Source organism: Gopherus evgoodei, chromosome 1, assembly GCF_007399415.2.
Source record: "Gopherus evgoodei ecotype Sinaloan lineage chromosome 1, rGopEvg1_v1.p, whole genome shotgun sequence".
NCBI classification, from domain to species: domain Eukaryota; kingdom Metazoa; phylum Chordata; order Testudines; family Testudinidae; genus Gopherus; species Gopherus evgoodei.
The window spans coordinates 317,235,232-317,252,533 of NC_044322.1; the positions used below are offsets into that span (position 1 = coordinate 317,235,232).

At 45.2% G+C, this 17,302-nt stretch overlaps 1 protein-coding gene across 1 annotated transcript in view; it reads left to right on the top strand.

The window, feature by feature from the left end:
* The first annotated feature begins 14,495 nt into the window (after positions 1 to 14,495).
* Positions 14,496 to 17,302, top strand: part of FOXP2 (forkhead box P2) — a 667,025-nt gene continuing 664,218 nt past the window's right edge. Inside the window, exon 1 of the mRNA XM_030549047.1 lies at positions 14,496 to 14,747. The gene's annotated coding sequence lies outside the window, so the exon portion shown is untranslated. The remainder of the gene's footprint in view (positions 14,748 to 17,302) is intronic.

Below are 17,302 nucleotides of genomic sequence, written 5' to 3' on the forward strand. Positions count from 1 at the left end.
GACAGCCGAAAAGAGAGATGAGGTAACACTCATTACTTTAGCTTGTGAAAAATATCCCTCACTGCACTGCAGAGGTGTTATCCTTGTTTCTATATGAGGTTTTCATCCAATATATTTACACATCTAGGATGTATTAACAGGAGTGCCGTATGTGATACACAGGAGGTAATTTTCCCTTTCTACCCAGCACTGGTGGGCCCTCAGCTAGAGAACTGTGTCCAGATATAGGGACCACACTTTAAGAATGAGGTGAAAGTTGGAGAGAATCCAGAGGAAATCAAAAATAGTAAAGGTTTGGAAAACATCATCTATGATGAAAGGTTGAAAGTAGATTGCTTAGTCTGGAAAAGAGAAGGCTAAAGGGGCACATGATAACAGTCTTCAAATATGTGAAGAGGGTGATTAATTGCTCTCCATGCCTGCTAAGGGAGGGGAAAAATGCAATGAGCTTAATTTGCAGCAAGAGAGATTTATGTTAGATATTAGGAAACGCTAACTGTAAGGAGAGATAAGTACTGAAACAGGTTGCCTAGGGAGGTTGTGGAATCCTTGTCATTGAACATCTATCTGGGATGGTCTAGGTAGACTTAATCTTGTCTCAGCATGGGGTAGTGGAGGAGATGGGTGGATTAAATGACCTCTCGGGATCCCTTCCAGCTCTACATTTCTATGATTCTCTGTATTGTTATGCTACAAAGCAGGCAAATATGCAACCATCAACACCACCACATCACGAAGTAAGATATTTTGTGGGCTGCTGGACACTGTGAATTTTACACTCTAGACTGTTATTTAGCATAAGCATTTTTGTAAATGTAATATGCTGGGAAAATGTACTCTTCAGCAGCTTTCTTACTTACATCTACCCTATTGGTTAGTGATAGTAGCTACGTTGCAACAACAACAACAAAAATCAAGAATGCTGTGACAGAGTGCTGGGCAACAGAGCTGAACTAGCACCCTGGTTACTGCAATGTCAGTTAGCTGCCTGGGGGTAAACCTGATGTGATAGCTGTGCCTGATAGATTGAGGCTGGGCTAACTAACCCATTAACCTAGAAAAGGCATAGGAAGGATGTGCCAGTGGGAGAGAGCCAGTGTCTCAGAGTTAGAACCAAGAGAGAGATTTCCCACCTCTTCTATCCTTGATGTATGGGCGAAGGATGATATGCTGTTGCAAATAAGATGCTGCACAATGCCATAAAGGTAATGGGGGTTACTGTTAATAAACCACATGTAGTGTTTGCAAACAGAGAGTCTCCCACTGGTCTGTGAGCACAGACAAAGGCAGGAACGGAGAGGGTTCCCTGTTACAAATGCTTACGAGACCATGTCCTGCTAAGCTTTAAACCTTGTAGTATATTTTTTCATACTATAGCTAAGTAGCTGCTAGATGAGTTAGTGGAATTGTGATTGATTACCATTGTGAGCTGGGTGTAGCCTTGTGATGGACTGTGTTAAAACCTCATTCATACTGATGTGTGAATGAATCCTCCACTTAGATAGTCATAAGGGGTCACAGCTAAAACAAAGCCAAAGAGTCTGCTCAGAAACTAGTAGCGGGGAAAGGGAAGTTTCCAGTGGTTATTGTTACCAGAGGCTGGTGTCTGTCTGTGTGAGAGAGAGAACACATGGAAACTGAGGACAGAGGAGAACAGAGAGAGAGGCGGAGGCAACAATCAAGAAAGCCAAGCACTAGCCCATCAGCCTCTCTCCCAATTTGGGAAATGGGGGAACACCAAGCTGAAGGGGCACAGCTTGGTGAAGGTACAAGAATCAGCTCCACAATTTTTGTTTAGATCTGGGGAGTAAGGCAACATTAATGGGAAGTGGGTTCTAGCCCACAAAAGCTTATGCCCCAATAAATATGTTAGTCTCTGAGGTGCCACAAGGACTCCTTGTTTTTTTTTGGTAATAACCATGTAATCAATGCCAAATTCAATCTCTGGAAATTCCCTTTAAAGATGTAGCCCAGGTAAGATAAATAGTTTGTAGCAATTGGTTTACAGTGAACCAGCTGTCTTGCTCCTAGGGCAGAACATATTGTAACAGGAGCTGTAGCTTTCCAGCAAGAAGAGATGAGGAGTGGTTGAAACCTGTTTTGGGACCTAGGGTTTATGTGAATCTTAGCTCTGGTCCACACTACGAGTAGGTCGAATTTAGCAGCGTTACATCGATTTAACCCTGCACCTGTCCACACGACAAAGACTTTTTTTCGACTTAAAGGGCTCTTAAAATCGATTTCTGTACTCCTCCCCTGACAAGGGGATTAGCACTGAAATCGACCTTGCCGGGCCAAATTTGGGGTAGTGTGGGTGGGGTGGTCACAATTCAATGGTATTGGCCTCTGGGAGCTATCCCAGAGTGCTCCATTGTGACCACTCTGGACAGCACTCTCAACTCAGATGCACTGGCCAGGTAGACAGGAAAAGGCCCAGGAACTTTTGAATCTCATTTCCTGTTTGGCCAGCGTGGCAATCTTCAGGTGAGCGCAGCTCTCATCAGCAGAGGTGACCATGATGGAGTCCCAGAATCACAAAAGAGGTCCAGCATGGACCGAACGGGAGGCACAGGATCTGATCGCTGTATGGGGAGACGAATCCGTGCTAGCTGAACTCCATTCCAAAAGACAAAATGCCCAAACATTTGAAAAAATCTCCAAGGGCATAAAGGACAGAGGCCATAACAGAGACCCACAGCAGTGCCATGTGAAACTTAAGGAGCTGAGGCAAGCCTACCAAAAAACCAGAGAAGCAAACAGCTGCTCTGGGTCAGAGCCCCAGACATGCCACTTCTATGATGAGCTGCATGCCATTCTAGGAGGAGCAACCACAACTCCCCCGCCCCTGTGCTTTCACTCCATCAATGGAATAGCACACAACAGGGATCCGGGTTTTGGGGATGAGGAAGATGAAGAGGAGGAGGTTGAAGATAGCTCACAGCAAGTGAAGAAACCATTTTCCCTGACAGCCAGGAACTGTTTCTCACTCTGGACCTGGAGCCAGTACCCCTCCCCCCGAACCCACCCAAGGCTGCCTCCCGGACCCACCAGGCAGAGAATGGACCTCTGGTGAGCGTATCTTTGTAAATATTATATATGGTTTAAAAGCAAGCGTGTTTAATGATTAATTTGCCCTGGCATCTGTGGCCAGTACAGCTACTGGAAAAGTCTGTTAACGTGTCTGGGGTTGGAGCGGAAATCCTCCAGGGAAATCTCCATACCAAAGCCTTTGTGAAAGGTTTCTGGGGAGGGCAGCCTTATTCCATCCTCCATGGTAGGACACTTTATACCACGCCAGGCCTGTAGCATATAGTCTGGAATCATTGCATAACACAGTGTATGGTCCCAGTGTTTTCTGGCATTCAAACAACATCCGTTCTTTATCTCTTTGTGTTATCCTCAGGAGAGTGATATCATTCATGGTCACCCGGTTGAAATAGGTGATTTTATTAAGGGGACATTCAGAGGTGCCTGTTCCTGCTGGGCCGTTTGCCTGTGGCTGATCAGAAATGTTCCCTGCTGTTAGCCACATGGTGGGGGAAGGGGTGAAGCAATCATCCCAGAGAATTGTGTGTGGGTGTGGGTGGAGCGGGCGGGGGGGAGGTTAGTTGGGTTTGTGCTGCATTTTAACCTAAAAACTGCAGCCCCTCTTTTTAAATTGCCAACCCATTTTAAATGGCCAACCCAACAGCTGCTTGGTATGGAAAATGAGGGCACTGCTGTTTGAAACCATTCCCATGTGTTATGAAGGTTAAAGAAGCCAAAAGACTGGGTCTTATCATGGCTGCCTGCAAGCCAAATTCTGTTGCCTGGCCCTGTGGGAGTGATCTCTCACACCAAACTGGCATACCTTCAATAAGAGGCAAAATGCGACCTTGTACTGAAAACACATGTGCTATGTAATGTTAACAGCAAGGTTTACCGTGAAAGAGTATTGTTCTCTAAAATGTGTCATTTTAACTACCACTCTCCCTATTTTTCTTGCACCAGCTGCAAATGTTTCAACACTCACACTATCTTCTCCTTCCCAGGCTAGCAAAGATTAGAAGGTGAAAAAAACGCACTCATGATGAAATGTTCTCTGAGCTCATGCAGTCCTCCCACACTGAAAGAGTACAGCAGAATGTGTGGAGGCAGACAATGTCAGAGTCCAGGAAAGCACAATATGAATGCGAGGACAGGTGGCGGGCTGAAGATGATAGGTGGCTTGCTTGCTGATGGAAGGCAAGAGGCAATGGTGAGGCTACTGAAGGAACAAACGGATATGCTCTGGTGTATGGCTGAGGTTCAGGAAAGTTAGCATGAGCACAGACTGCTGTTACAGCCTCTGTGTAACCAACCACCCTCCTCCCCAAGTTCCATAGCCTCCTCACCCAGACACCCAAGAATGTGGGGAGGGGGCCTCCGGGCACCCAACCACTCCACTCCAGAGGACTGCCCAAGCAACAGAAAGCTATCATTCAATAAGTTTTAAAGGGCACTGTGGCTTTATCTTTCCTTTCTTTCATTTGTTATATATATATTTTATAGCTGCTTTCACTTCTCCTCAAAGACACGTTGTTTTTTTAACGAGCGTACTTTCTTTCTCAGTTGTGGGACTGGGGCTTTTCTGGAATTTGGTAAAATGTTCTGAAATAATTCCCAACCATCATTCACATTTTTCAGATTAAATTGTTTCTCCCATTTGATTTGCTCATAGTTATTTTCAACTTTGTGAAATTGGCCCTTTTAAAGCACCAAGCTTTGTTGGTTTTTTGCCTGGTTTGGACTTTATTCTGTTTGTACGTAACAAATTTGAAGAAGTCATGATCCCTTGTACTTAATGCCTGGTCTACATTGAGGCAGGAGGGAAATCGATCTAAGTTATGCAACTTCAGCTACATGAATAACGTAGCTGAAGTCGACGCACTTAGATCTACTTACTGCAGTGTCTTCATGTCAACTGCTGATGCTCCCCCACTGACTCCGCCTGCACCTCCTGCTCTGGTGGAGCACCAGAGTCAACAGGAGAGCACTCATTGGTCGATTTACTGCATCTTCAGTAGACACGATAAATCAACCCCTGCTGGATCAATCGCTCTGGAGGTAACTGTAGATATGCCCTATGATACCACTATTTTTTAGTTCTGTGATCAGTCCCTCCTTATCTGTCAAGATGAGGTCCAATATAGAATTCTCTCATGTTGGAATCAACACTTTTTGAGTTAGGAAATTGTCATCTGTAATATTTAGAAAGTATGGGGACTGGCAGCATGAGACCTCGAATATGTGTCACTCAGATTGAAGTCCTCCATAAAAGTGCAGATTTTTCCCCCCTATAAATATAGATATGTGCTTAAGGAGCTGGTCAGCCTGTTCCTTAGTGTGATTTGCAGATATGTGAACCCCATTATGTGCTTGATCTGTTAGGACATTGATTCATAAGCATTCAAGATCATTTGCTTCTGAATTGTCAGTGACTCAGAAACAGGTAATGCTATTTTTGACATAGAATGGCATTCCCTCCCTTTTTGCCCACTTAAGCCTTCCTGAATAGGTATTAACCATTGATTTTAACATTCCAATCATGTGAATCTTACCACCAGGTTTCAGTAATACCAACTAGGTCAAAGTTATGCTCATAAATGAGCAATTTCAATTCCTTGTTTGTTACCCAGGCTCTTAGAATTGTTATATAGGCAATTAAACATTTTCTTCTCTTCACGTCCTTTGGTGTTCTGATTAATTTTGTTCTCAGCATCTTGATTGAGTGTTCGTTTGTTCCTCCTTTTCACCCTCCCCTTTTGTTATTAGAGTTAACGGTTTCATTGCTGATCATTTTAGGAGAAAAATCCCACTACAACATTTGCTTATCCATCAGTGTCAGATGCAGTAGTGGGTATATTGGAGCAGGACAATGAGGCATGTGTTGCTCTTTAGGTTGCTGTTGTGGTTAAGTGGGACTTCAAGCCTCCTGCAGAACATGTAAAAGTCAATTCCATGCCTGTCTGACCACAAGGGAGGGGGAAGAGAAGATTCATCCCTTTCTTTGTGCAAAACACTTCACGGGCCTCATATGCTCTAGGAGCCCCCCAGTGACCACTGGCAAAGGTTCTCTGTCATGTAACAGCAACTCCTATCCAGTCTAACAAACTCTCTACGCCTAACATTGTGTCATGGCATATCTATAAAGAATGTTATGTAAGGTATCAAATGAAAATGTATAGTACACTGGTAACTAATATTGTGAAGTGTACTAACAACACTACAGGAGGAATTATAGATTCTTACTGATATTATACTTTAAGGTCCGTAACCAGACGAAGGGAAAAACAGGTTTTCTTCCAGATAGGAGGGGAGATAGTTATCTCCTTGTGTCTAAAGTAAATTAAGCAGGGTTAGCCAAAGACTATGGAGGTTATATTTGCATATTGAGGCAACAGGAAAAGCTAATTATCAGATCAACATAGACAGCATGGCAATTACACTTGGGAGAACAAACAATGGGAGAAAGGGACTTTGTCTGGTGGTACGTTTCAAAGGATACATTTCAAAGGTGTACTGGACTATAAGAACAGGTGGAAAAGACATGGTGTTTATTCATTTACTGAAAAAAAAACCTCTGTGGTCATAAGGAAATCATGAAAATATGGACTCTAGCATGTTCTACAGAAAAGTTTTAGGTGAGAGATTGTTTTAGGTCAGATTAAGTTGCTAAAGTTAAGTTCTAGTCTTGTAGAAGTAAAATATTTCTTGTAACTATATCTGTTACTGTTTCTATTATCTTTGCCTACGATCACTTAAATCTCTGTTCTTTACTAATAAAGTAATTCTTGATTTGACTATAAGCTCTTCTTAGTATTGTAATACTAAAGTGTGTCTCCACAGCTGAGGTAGCAGACTGGTGTGCATACTGTCTCTTTGGAGACAGCAGACTTGGTAATTTCTGTGTGTTCAGTGGTAGGTGCTGGTCACTGCTGAGGAATGCTCTTCCAGGGGTTTGGGGTCTGAGGGTACAAGGCAAAAACCTGGTGGAGCTTTGGAGCAAGGGTTGTTCTAGGCACCAGCAAAGCAAGCAGCTGTTTGGGGCAGCCCATTTGCAGGGGTGGCAGCTGGCAGGGATCCAGCCTGGGAACTGAGAACACAACAGGGGGCTCTGGGAGCTGTAGTTCCTTGGTTAGTTCCCTGCCTATAGAGCCAGCCCTGGAGCAGGGAAATAACTACATTTCCCAGCATTTCCTTGGCCGCTATCAACAGGAAAGGGAGGGGGAGGGAGTATGGTAGCTGAAACCTCATGCTGCAGCTTGATGTGAATGGAGAGCTCACTGCTGTGAATGGGAAACAAGTGTGCCCAAGGAGTAGAAGGCTTTGGCCCAGATATCCCCTTCAAAAGACATCCCCAGACTGGATTAGGGATACTGGTGTGACCTCACCTTGCAGCCCCCAAAGGAGGAATTGGGTGGACTAAATGGACAGTGCCCCTCTCTATCTGAAGCCTAGAAAGGGAGGTATGTGGATCCCACTAGAATTTAAAATGAAAAGTAAGGAAGGGGAGGCTCTGGACCTGGGCAGCTTTAGATACAGTACCAGGCACTTAGGAGGATTTCCACTTCTGAGCCATGGAAGCAGAAATTGACTTTTCCTTTCCAAATTTAGCTAATATTCAGAAAGGGAATCTAGCACCTGCCTTCCAGATTTGAACACCCTCAAAATTCAGGAGTGCTCAAGCTCAATTTAGGCAGCTGTTACTTCTTTTCTCCCAAATCAAATATACTGACCCACTGTAATTTGCTGTAGGAAAACTAGGATAAAATTGAGCAAGAAATGCTTCCCAGTGGTTTTTTAGGACTGGAATTGCTATTTTCAACAGCTATTGCCTTTTTTAATTTTTTTTTCAGTTTTATTTGTTTAAAAGGAAGACAGTGATATTGCATTGGCAAATTTCCCATAGAAACAAAGAGTGGAATAAAAGAATAATAAAGGCACCTCAACGTTTCCTTATTTATGGAGGACAATCTTATAATATGCATCCAGATATCCTGCAATCACACACGCTGAAAATTGTTCCACTTTACTGCAGTTCTGTAACCATATGGGAACCAATTCTGTCTGTGTTCTGTGCACATCCAAAATTCCTGGTGAATAACCTGCCCTGGGAGCAAGTTACCAGTGACCCAGGGCTGGGGCAGGAGTGTGCAGGTGGGCGAGGAGAGCGCAGGGCTGGGGTGGCATGGGGTGCAGGTGGAGGGGGCAGAGCCCAGGGTTGGGAGGGCAGGGGGTGGGGATCGGGGGGGGGAGAGCCCAGGACTAGAGTGGTAGGGGGGTGCGGGTGGGGGGGGGAGAGCCCAGAGCTGGGGCAGCACGGGGTGTGTGTGGGGGGAGAGCCCAGGGCTGGGGCAGCAAGGGGTGTGGGTTGAGGGGGAGAGCCCAGGGCTGGGATGGCAGGGGGGTGCCAGTCGGGGTATGAGAGCCCAGGGCTGGGGCGGCAGGGGGATGCGGGTCGGAGGAGGCCTAGAGCTGGGGTGGCAGGGGGTGCAGGTGTGGGGGGAGCCCAGGGCTGGGGTGCGGGCTGCCAAATGTTTTTTTGCTTGAGGCAGCAAAAAACCTAGAGCTGGTCGTGACTTTGTCCCTACAGGTAAAAGTATTGCTCCTTGATGATGGGTTTGAGCAAACTATCCGCTGTCCATATGTTGTTTTTTTTCCCTACCAACACTAATTATTTGATTAGCAATTTGGTTGTTGCCTTTATTATCTCAAAATGAAATCATATTAAGACAGATTTAGAATTATAAAAAATACAAATACTGAAAAAGTTTAATTATTAGACATCCAAGTTTTTGCCAGACTTGCCTATAAGGTCTATAATTTATCATTTCTGATCGGCTAGTTGTCTGCCAAACTGGAGCAAATACCACTGGATCTCCTGTGGTCGGTTAAGTATCAAACATCTCGTGGGCCATTCAGAAATCTTAGCTTTTGATACTAACCTGAAGAGCTCAGTTGTTTATGATGAAGATATAAATGTGATTGTTTCTGAACATTGGTAAATAATGTGGTGGAAAAAGGCATGCTCAAAATATTTCTCTCCTTCAAGATAATGTTTCATAAAAAGTGGGAGTCTCTAGATGAAACTGACTTTTTTTGGAGATGTCAAGCTGAAAGTGAAACCATCACACTAAGCATCAACATTTATCCCAGACATATGGTAAACTTACTTTATCAGTGTGTCAAGAAACTAGATTGGGAAACAGGATTTACATGAATCTATTAAACTGTCATACTCACTTAAAAGAATCCAAAGCACCCAGAAGGTAGCTAAAACTAATTACAGTACAAGGATGATGTACACCTGCAAAATGTCAGGCTGAATACATGGCATTGGGCTGAGACTTTCCACAGTTGGAGAAACACAAACTTAAATTCTGCAGTTGATTTTACTTTATCCATTAATATGGATACAGATTGCCATTCTTGGCTCATTACTTCCTATTTTAAGGCAGATGGAAAAATAGCTATGGTGATAAAATGACTGTAAGTCTGATTTAAAAAGAACTACAACAAAAATTAAGTACTACTTTGGCCTCTGCTCAAGTGTTGTCTTCTACCTTCCCTTGAGTAGTAATATACCTCTGAATTACAAAATACCCCTGCAACAGAGGATGCTAAAGGAACTAGGTCCTCTCTTTTTTGCCAGTAGCTATGGTAAATGGGATCTCTGTAATTTAAGGACTTACTAACAGACCTAAAAAGAGCTGGAGCTTGATGGAGAACCTTTATGGTGACATCTGTATTCAGCAGCATCAAATCATTGTCTGGTTTCATATAACAATACAGTTTCCACAGCACTGGGTTTTACCACTTTCTGTTATGTCCAGGTTCATTAATCTTACTGCATCTTTAGGTATTATTTCAGCGTGTTTATTTTTACATACACCTCTCTACTGGAACAGTCGCCTAGAATATAGCAGATTTACACATACTTCAACCAGGCACAGCATGGAACAGGGTTGCATGATGGGATGAACTAATTCACACACTTGGTGTCTAGTCTAGCTGCTGGAGCCTCATTTTTCATAAAAGCAGTTACAATAGGCTTAGAGGAAATATCTCTAAGTCTGGATGATTGTTCGTTTTGAAAGGCATTGTTTGGAGGCCATCAGGTGTGGAAAATACTCCCTTCTTTTTTTCAGAAAGAAGTAATGATAACTGGCAATGAACATATGCTTCCTAATAGGCATCTGAAACCTACACACGTTCACTTATAAGATTCAAACTGTTGTTAGATGAACAATACCAGAAAACCGATCCTAAAATGGTGCATAATTTCTAGGGGGGTGGGGGATAGGGGGGAGAATGCCAGTTCTCATTAAGATTTATTGTAAGTCCGAAATTTGTAGTCCCGAGACTTAACGACAGATGGTGGTGTAACTCCACCAATTTTGCAACCTCTCCCTTCGCTTTGATATTATATATTCTCCTTTATTTGACTTCGGTTTAAAATTGTATTTTTTTTCTCTTCCCGAACTGTCTCTGGAACAATGGGTGGGGTGGGGAGAGAATAAACCCATTTAGAAGAGCAGCCTGTTTATTGTTTTCGTGTTCCCTTTATAAACAATCATAATGGAACATGGCAATCTGATATTCACCTATCTGCCAGTTGCAAGGAAAAATACATTAAATTAATGAAAGAAAGACGTTTGAAAGTGGTTTATTTGAAGGAAGAAATACATTGCAATTGTGCAGATGAAATCTCAAACCGTAAAAGGAACAAATGCAACGTATTAGTCTTTTTCATTAGCAAGCCAAGCTATAATTTTGAGGCTTAATAATCGCATCGCTTAAAAAACTGAAAAGTGTGTCTGCTTAGCTCTAAGTTTTTTTTATAAAGACTTACACGCCATTCAGACACTAATAATGCTAAACAATTTAAGCAGCTGAGCGTTGTATTGTACCCCCATGTATTATTACCCACTAGAAAGAGGCTCTCAGACGGTGACAATTTGAAGTAGTGAGATTTAAAACCTCCTTGAAACAGACCGCAGTCCATCATAGAGAAGGCAGTGTAAATACCGCCAAAACCTAACACAAAACGAGGAGTCTCATTCCAAAGGAGTGAGATTTGGGACAGGTCTGGAAAGAAGGAGATACTGAGTATCTTGGATGGATTTTCCTTCCCTTTCCTTTCCGTGGGGTCAGTCCGCTCAGGTTTCTCACTTGGGATGTTTACTTTCAGGCAAGAAGCGCTGGCAGGGAACACGTGAAACGAACTTGACCGCTGGCTGGGCGCCAGCCAGAACCGTTCGTCTGTTTTTGTTTGTCGTATGGATCCTCTTTCAAACAATCCCATGGCAAAGCATTTCTCTCTGCAACTGTGTTTTGACACGCTTAGTGACAGACTTTCGGGCAAAGTCAACTTTTGTTAAGATCGTGTTTTCCTGCATGCCCTTGGCCGGCCAAGGGGCAGAAACGGGGAGAGGGTGCTGTACCTGTGCCCCTTCAGCCCTCACAGGCTGCATCCTAGCAGCACATTTGCTGCTCTCCTTCACTGTGTGTTATTTCGTTGGAAGACTGTAGAGAGTTGTCTGGAGAACGAGAGCATTCGTTGTTAGCCGGGCTTCAGCAGTCAGGTGTTCATAGAAACTTTGTTCTGGATTGCTGGGGACTCCCGGCATCAGGACGCGTCCAATTAAAACTACTCGCAGTGCGTCCGCTAACAAACTAATGTGAGATAAAGCACGCAGGCTTTATTGGTAACTGTGCAATTAAGGGGCGGGAGGGGGGAAGATAACAGTTATATGGAGCAAATACATATATTTTATAGCCACCCATCAGCAACCACCCCTCTGCCTTTGGCAGTGGCGGGCAACAGCAGCGAGCGTGTGTGCCCTTGGGCTGAACTTTCACCTCTCGAACCCGATCAAACCCCATTGGCTGAGAGTTAGGAATCTGAGGAGTAGAGCTCAGCTCCCATCCAAACCTGTAGTCTACACCTCTCCCTTTCTCTTACACACGCGGCGGCGGCCGCGGTCTGGTGGGGGGATGGACGGGGAGCTGATCCCACTTTTTTAGCCACCCGCTGCAAATTGCCAACTGCAGTAAAAGAACTGCCTTTCTGCCCTGCGCACACACACACACCATCTTACCCGCGCACGCAAGTTTTACTCTGTGCATTTTATCGGCACTCGCAGCTTTCACAGACAGGAGCGATTACACCTCGCAGAACTGCAACCTTTGCCGAAGTGTGAGCAATTCTTTCGCGAGCGCCCCCCGCCACCACCTCGCCCCCCGCAGTCTTCCCGGAAACCTCAGCTGCTAGATGTAAAAGTTTATCCTAACTCCACCCCCGCGATAGCTGCATTCTTCCCCGTTTCACCTAAAAGCAAGCGAGAAAGAGAAAAGCAAGCAGAAGTGTGGGTGAGAAATCTCCCTTTAAAAAAAAACCTCACAACCTTGTCAGTTTCTGAGCGCTCTGCAACATTAATTCATGAGCCCAACGTATGGCTCGGCAACCAGCTAATCTTTCAATTTGCTCAGTACACCAACGAGCGAAGTTTTTTTTTTAATTCAGTTTATGTTAATTCTGAGTGACAATCACTTTTGATTCAGGTCTTCAATGAATACAGAAGAGCCTTTTTAATTCCAAATTACATGGAAAATGTAAGGTCGAGGTTGTGGCGCTTTGATTAGGTGAGTTCTCACTAAAAACCACATACACTGCACTCTTCTATTTCGGATTTACCTTCCTTCGGTGTTTATCTAGGAACCCTGCCATAACATTTAATGTGTGCGATCAAATGATATAGAAAAGAGGAAGTCTAAGCATTGTAAGCCCACGATAGGATAATTTTCTCCTGTTTCTGCTTTCCGTGCCTCTCGTGCTCGTTAATTAAAAGGATTTCAGTAGGAGCCGTAATGCGTGTTTACATAGAGCGGGAGAAGCCTGAAGTTTGGCTCAACCTGGTGATGAGTTTGAAAGACGAGGGTCGGGTGTGTAAATAGCAAAGGCTGTTGTGTGTCCCGGCTTCAGGGAAGGGCCGGGCACGTGCTTTGCGGCGCTCACATACAGAAGTCAACGCATCTTCTTCACTTAATTGTTGCCAGCCGAAAGGTTAGAGTTAGCAGCTGGTTTCCATTGCAAACTACGGGCTGGGGTGGGGGCTTCCCAGCAGCCGGCCATGAGACGTTTGGTGCCCGTGCTCTCTTCTCCCCCAAAGCATGGCCCTAGGACATCAGCCCACAAGCTGGGGAGCAGCAATCGTGCTAGATAGCGAGAAGGCTGCTGCTGAGCGAGAGGAAATTAAAGCGACTCCGGCCCTGCTGCTAGTGCAAAGGGCGCCGTGCGCGTTAGAGCGGAGGGGAGAAGCGGGGCTGCCCCTTGCTGGGAGTGCAGGGCAGAGAGCTAGCGCCTCTGGCCTGAGCGCCACCGCCAGCTTCGCCCCGCTACTCCAGCGGCCGCCTCCACCCCCTTGCCGCACTGGGAACAAGCAAGACTAAAGGGCGCCCAGGAAACCTGCAGCGTGCGCGGGCTGCAGCTCAACCTGCCTCCGCAATACGTCGTGCGGTGCGGGGGGGGCACACACCCGCGCGGGTCGAGCTCTGCTCAGCTGTCATCTTCTCCCGCTGCACCGCACGGAGCTGCAGGGGCCTGTGTGCAAATGAGGCCGGAGTTGGGCCCGAGCGTTTCTTCGCAACCAGCCTGGGCTCCCACCCGGCTAAAGCGGCGGGGAGTTTACACGGTGATGGCAAAGCCAAGTGTTCTTTGCACCCAAACTCCCAAAACTCTGCGCGGGGTGGGGAGACTCGCCCCCTGCTGTAAATCCCACCAAAGTCCTGCCCAGTCCTCCCTACCCAGCCGCCCCGCTTTCTCGGGAGCCCTTCTGGGCGCTGTGCCCTTCCCAGCCGCCTTGGCCAGCGGCTCTGCCTTTATTCGCCGGCTGCTCTGCGAGTACTGCCGCGAAAGCCCCGGCCCCTCGGCACTGCCCGTACAACACCAGGCTTTGTTTCCTCCCCGTCTGCTAAACTCGTTGTGTCTAAGGGGGGTGGGGGGAACGGACGAGAGCAAACAACTTCTCCCCTCGTTTGTTGACATAGCAGGTGGACTTGACGTCAAGCAGGACGCTTTACAGCGACTCCTAACAATATCCTGCTCCGCGAGGGAGTCTCCCTGCCCTGGAGGGAGGCGCAGGGGAAGGAGGGAAAGAGCAGCGGGGGCACTGCCAAACTGGTCCCTCTGCACTTTTTTGTTGTTGCAACCCCCCCACCCACCATTATTACCACTCCTGTGCAGGCCACTTCGCGATCATGTGAGCCCTCACTCCCCTTCCCATAAAGAGGAGTCGGTGGGGGCACCGTTTTGTTGTTGTTGTTCCCTTCCCAGCAAAAAACACACACGCTTCGCACAGAGCCAGACCCACACACACACACAGGGGGGAGGGAGCGCGCGAGAGACAGCGCGAGCCTCCGAGAAAGCGCGAGACACTGCGCTGGGGCTGCTGCTCCCCAGCCTGCCTCTGCTGCTGCCCCTACCCGGGGCTCAGAGCCCCAGCGCCGCCTGCGGAGGAATATCCAGCCCATTTATTGATGCTGCTGCCGCTTGTTGTTGCAGTCTAATCCTCCCCTCGCCTGCTGTGTCTCTGCTCGCGCGTCCCGGCAGCCGCCGCCGCCGCTCCTCCTGCAAAGACTTTGTATGTATGTGTTTGTGGGGGGGCTAGTTCAGCTGCTCTCTCGGTGGCCGCTCCTCGGGACGCTGTACCCAGTGTCTCCTTTTGGTAAGTTTCATTCCCCCTTCCGCCCCAAGTCTCCTCATTGACTTGTTACTTTCATTCTCCCCTTCCCTCCCCCCTCCTCCTCTACTTGCTGCTACAAGAAAGTTTAGCTCCCGCGGCTCTGAGCATGGTGGGTACAAATGTGACATGTGTCAGATTTGTTCTTGGCGTCTGGTACCGCTTGTCCCTTTAAAAAATTGTAACGCGGCGAGGCTGGGGGTGGAGGGCAAGCTGGGGGATGGGGGCTAATTGGTATGCGCTTCTGTTTCCATACATTAGAGTTTGAAATGTGTTTTAAAATTTTGCCTTAATAGAGCGAATACGTTTTAAAAGTGCGATGCAGACACCCAGATATTTACTTCCCTCCCCTTAGTCCTCCCGGCTATAGCATCTATCGCTTGAAACACAAAAAGTTTGAATGATCAAGTTGGTGCTCTGCCGTTAATTTGGTATTTCGGAAATGGTGCTGCAAGCTACCAAACTTCGGCTGTGTTTTAGAAGCGCCTGTTGCAAGCCGGAGTTTTCTTTTCACAAGCCTCACCACAACTTTTAGTTTGGATGGATAATAAAGAAAATGCGTTACAATGAAATATCCTCCCTTCATCCTGGGAAGATGTTGGGGAGCGATATTTCAGAGTGAGGGGGCTTGTTGGTCTCCCCTTTCTTTTTGGTTTTGGAAAATTATGGAAGCATGTTATCCTGGTGAAGAAACGTGTCACGTTTCTCCTTTTTGAGATGTGTGTGAGGGAGAAACACCTTCAGTCTCTCTTCCTCTGTGTCCATAGGTGCAGCGTGCAAAGGGGGGGGGGGAGAGGGACCTGCTATGACATTGATCCTGCAGTCAGCCAGATCCAGCACTATTAACTGAGCCCTCTTCTTCCCACGAGCTGCACGTGCTGTGTTTGAGGAAGGTGTTTGCCATCCACCCTCTCTGGCCAGGGCGAGTTATTGCATCTCATTGATCTTCCCTGCACAAGCAGTTACCGCTACCGCTCTTGGGTCTCCTCCTTCTTCACCTTCGCAATGCCTTTTGAATGTGCTTGGCGGATTAGTGTTAACCTTGAACAACAACAAAACATGTTAGCCTAAAACAATAGATTAATAAATAATGTTGTTTATTATTATTAATTAAATTAATAAATAATAATGAAATTCCTGAGGCACAGTTCATAGTTTGTTGTGGGAGCATTCTCCTGAAATTCATTCTTGAAATTCAGGAATAGTCAGAGACCTAGAAACTTGTGAAAGTTTTATTCTGAGGACTTTGAGATCTAGTAGGTAAATGGCTGTAAGGCATGTTGGGCTTTGTTTTTTAAAGTTATGAGTGTAAGGACAGGAGGGGGAAGAAAAGAGCAAATGTTAACTCCCTTTTGCTCAAGTTTTTTGGGCTTTCCCACAACTAAAAATTCTTTTGAGCATATGCATGAATGTAAACATGAAATTAGATCTTTCTGAAAAACTGAATGCAAAATATAGCTCAGGGTCTAAGTTTGAAACTTGCAGTAGTCAATTTGCCACAGATTTGAACTACAGTGATGAAGGTGTAGACATTTTTGTCTGTTCCTCTGCTCATCTGTTAAATTTGTGTCAGGGTCCTAGTAACTGATACAAAAGACAAACTTTCAGAGATTCTGAACCAATTACCAAGGGTAGCCCTTGATTACATTGGTGAGCTTTCAGCATTGAACTTGTATGGGGAGAAAAAGATAGAGGTAACAATTGGATCAAGGGTTGAGAGAATTATAGTTGTATATATTTTCTCCCAATAGGTACAATCACTGATGTTCTGTCTTGTGCAGTTACTGCCATCTGTTAAGTGTTCTTTCTGAAAACATGCCTAAACTGACTATTTTAAAGTTAGTGTCAACTCTGTCTAGAAGAAGAGAGTGCAAGTTGAGTCACAGAAGCCAGAACATGCAGTAATGTAGAGTTGGGGAGCATTTAATTTTTAAGAGCCTTTTAAAAAAATATTTAAACAGAGACACTCACTTTCCAAATGGGTTTTATTGCATCCCTTTGCTGCTTTAGAGCCTGATTTAAAGCTTACTGAAGTAAGTGGGAGTCTTTTGATTGACTTCAGTGGGCTTTGGATCAGGCCTTTGGTAACTTGATTAACATTTTGAAGCTGGGAAGTTGCGTACTGCATGAGGATACTCATGTTATCCTGTGAAAAATGAAGTTAAAATAAACTTTAAGAGCTTTAGCAGTTTTTTGTTTTTTCTGTACCAAGTAAATTAAATCTGTCAAGGAAAAGATACTGTTGGTTGTAATGTTGCTATGAAGAAAATAAAGGTTACTCATTAAGCCCAATTCTTTGATGCTGTACTAAATCCATATGAGTTAGGTATACATCATAGTGTTCTAAAAAGGATTTTTTTAAAAAATGTGTGTTTTCACCTGATGTCTAAATTCAGTTGATCATATTGGTTACATAGATTGCAATATAAACTCTTTGTAGCATATTGCTATTTTTAACATAGTTGTGCGAAGTGACAATGTGGTCTGATATTTTTGTGAACTTAAATTATTTAGCTAAGTACGCAAATCAGTAAACACTT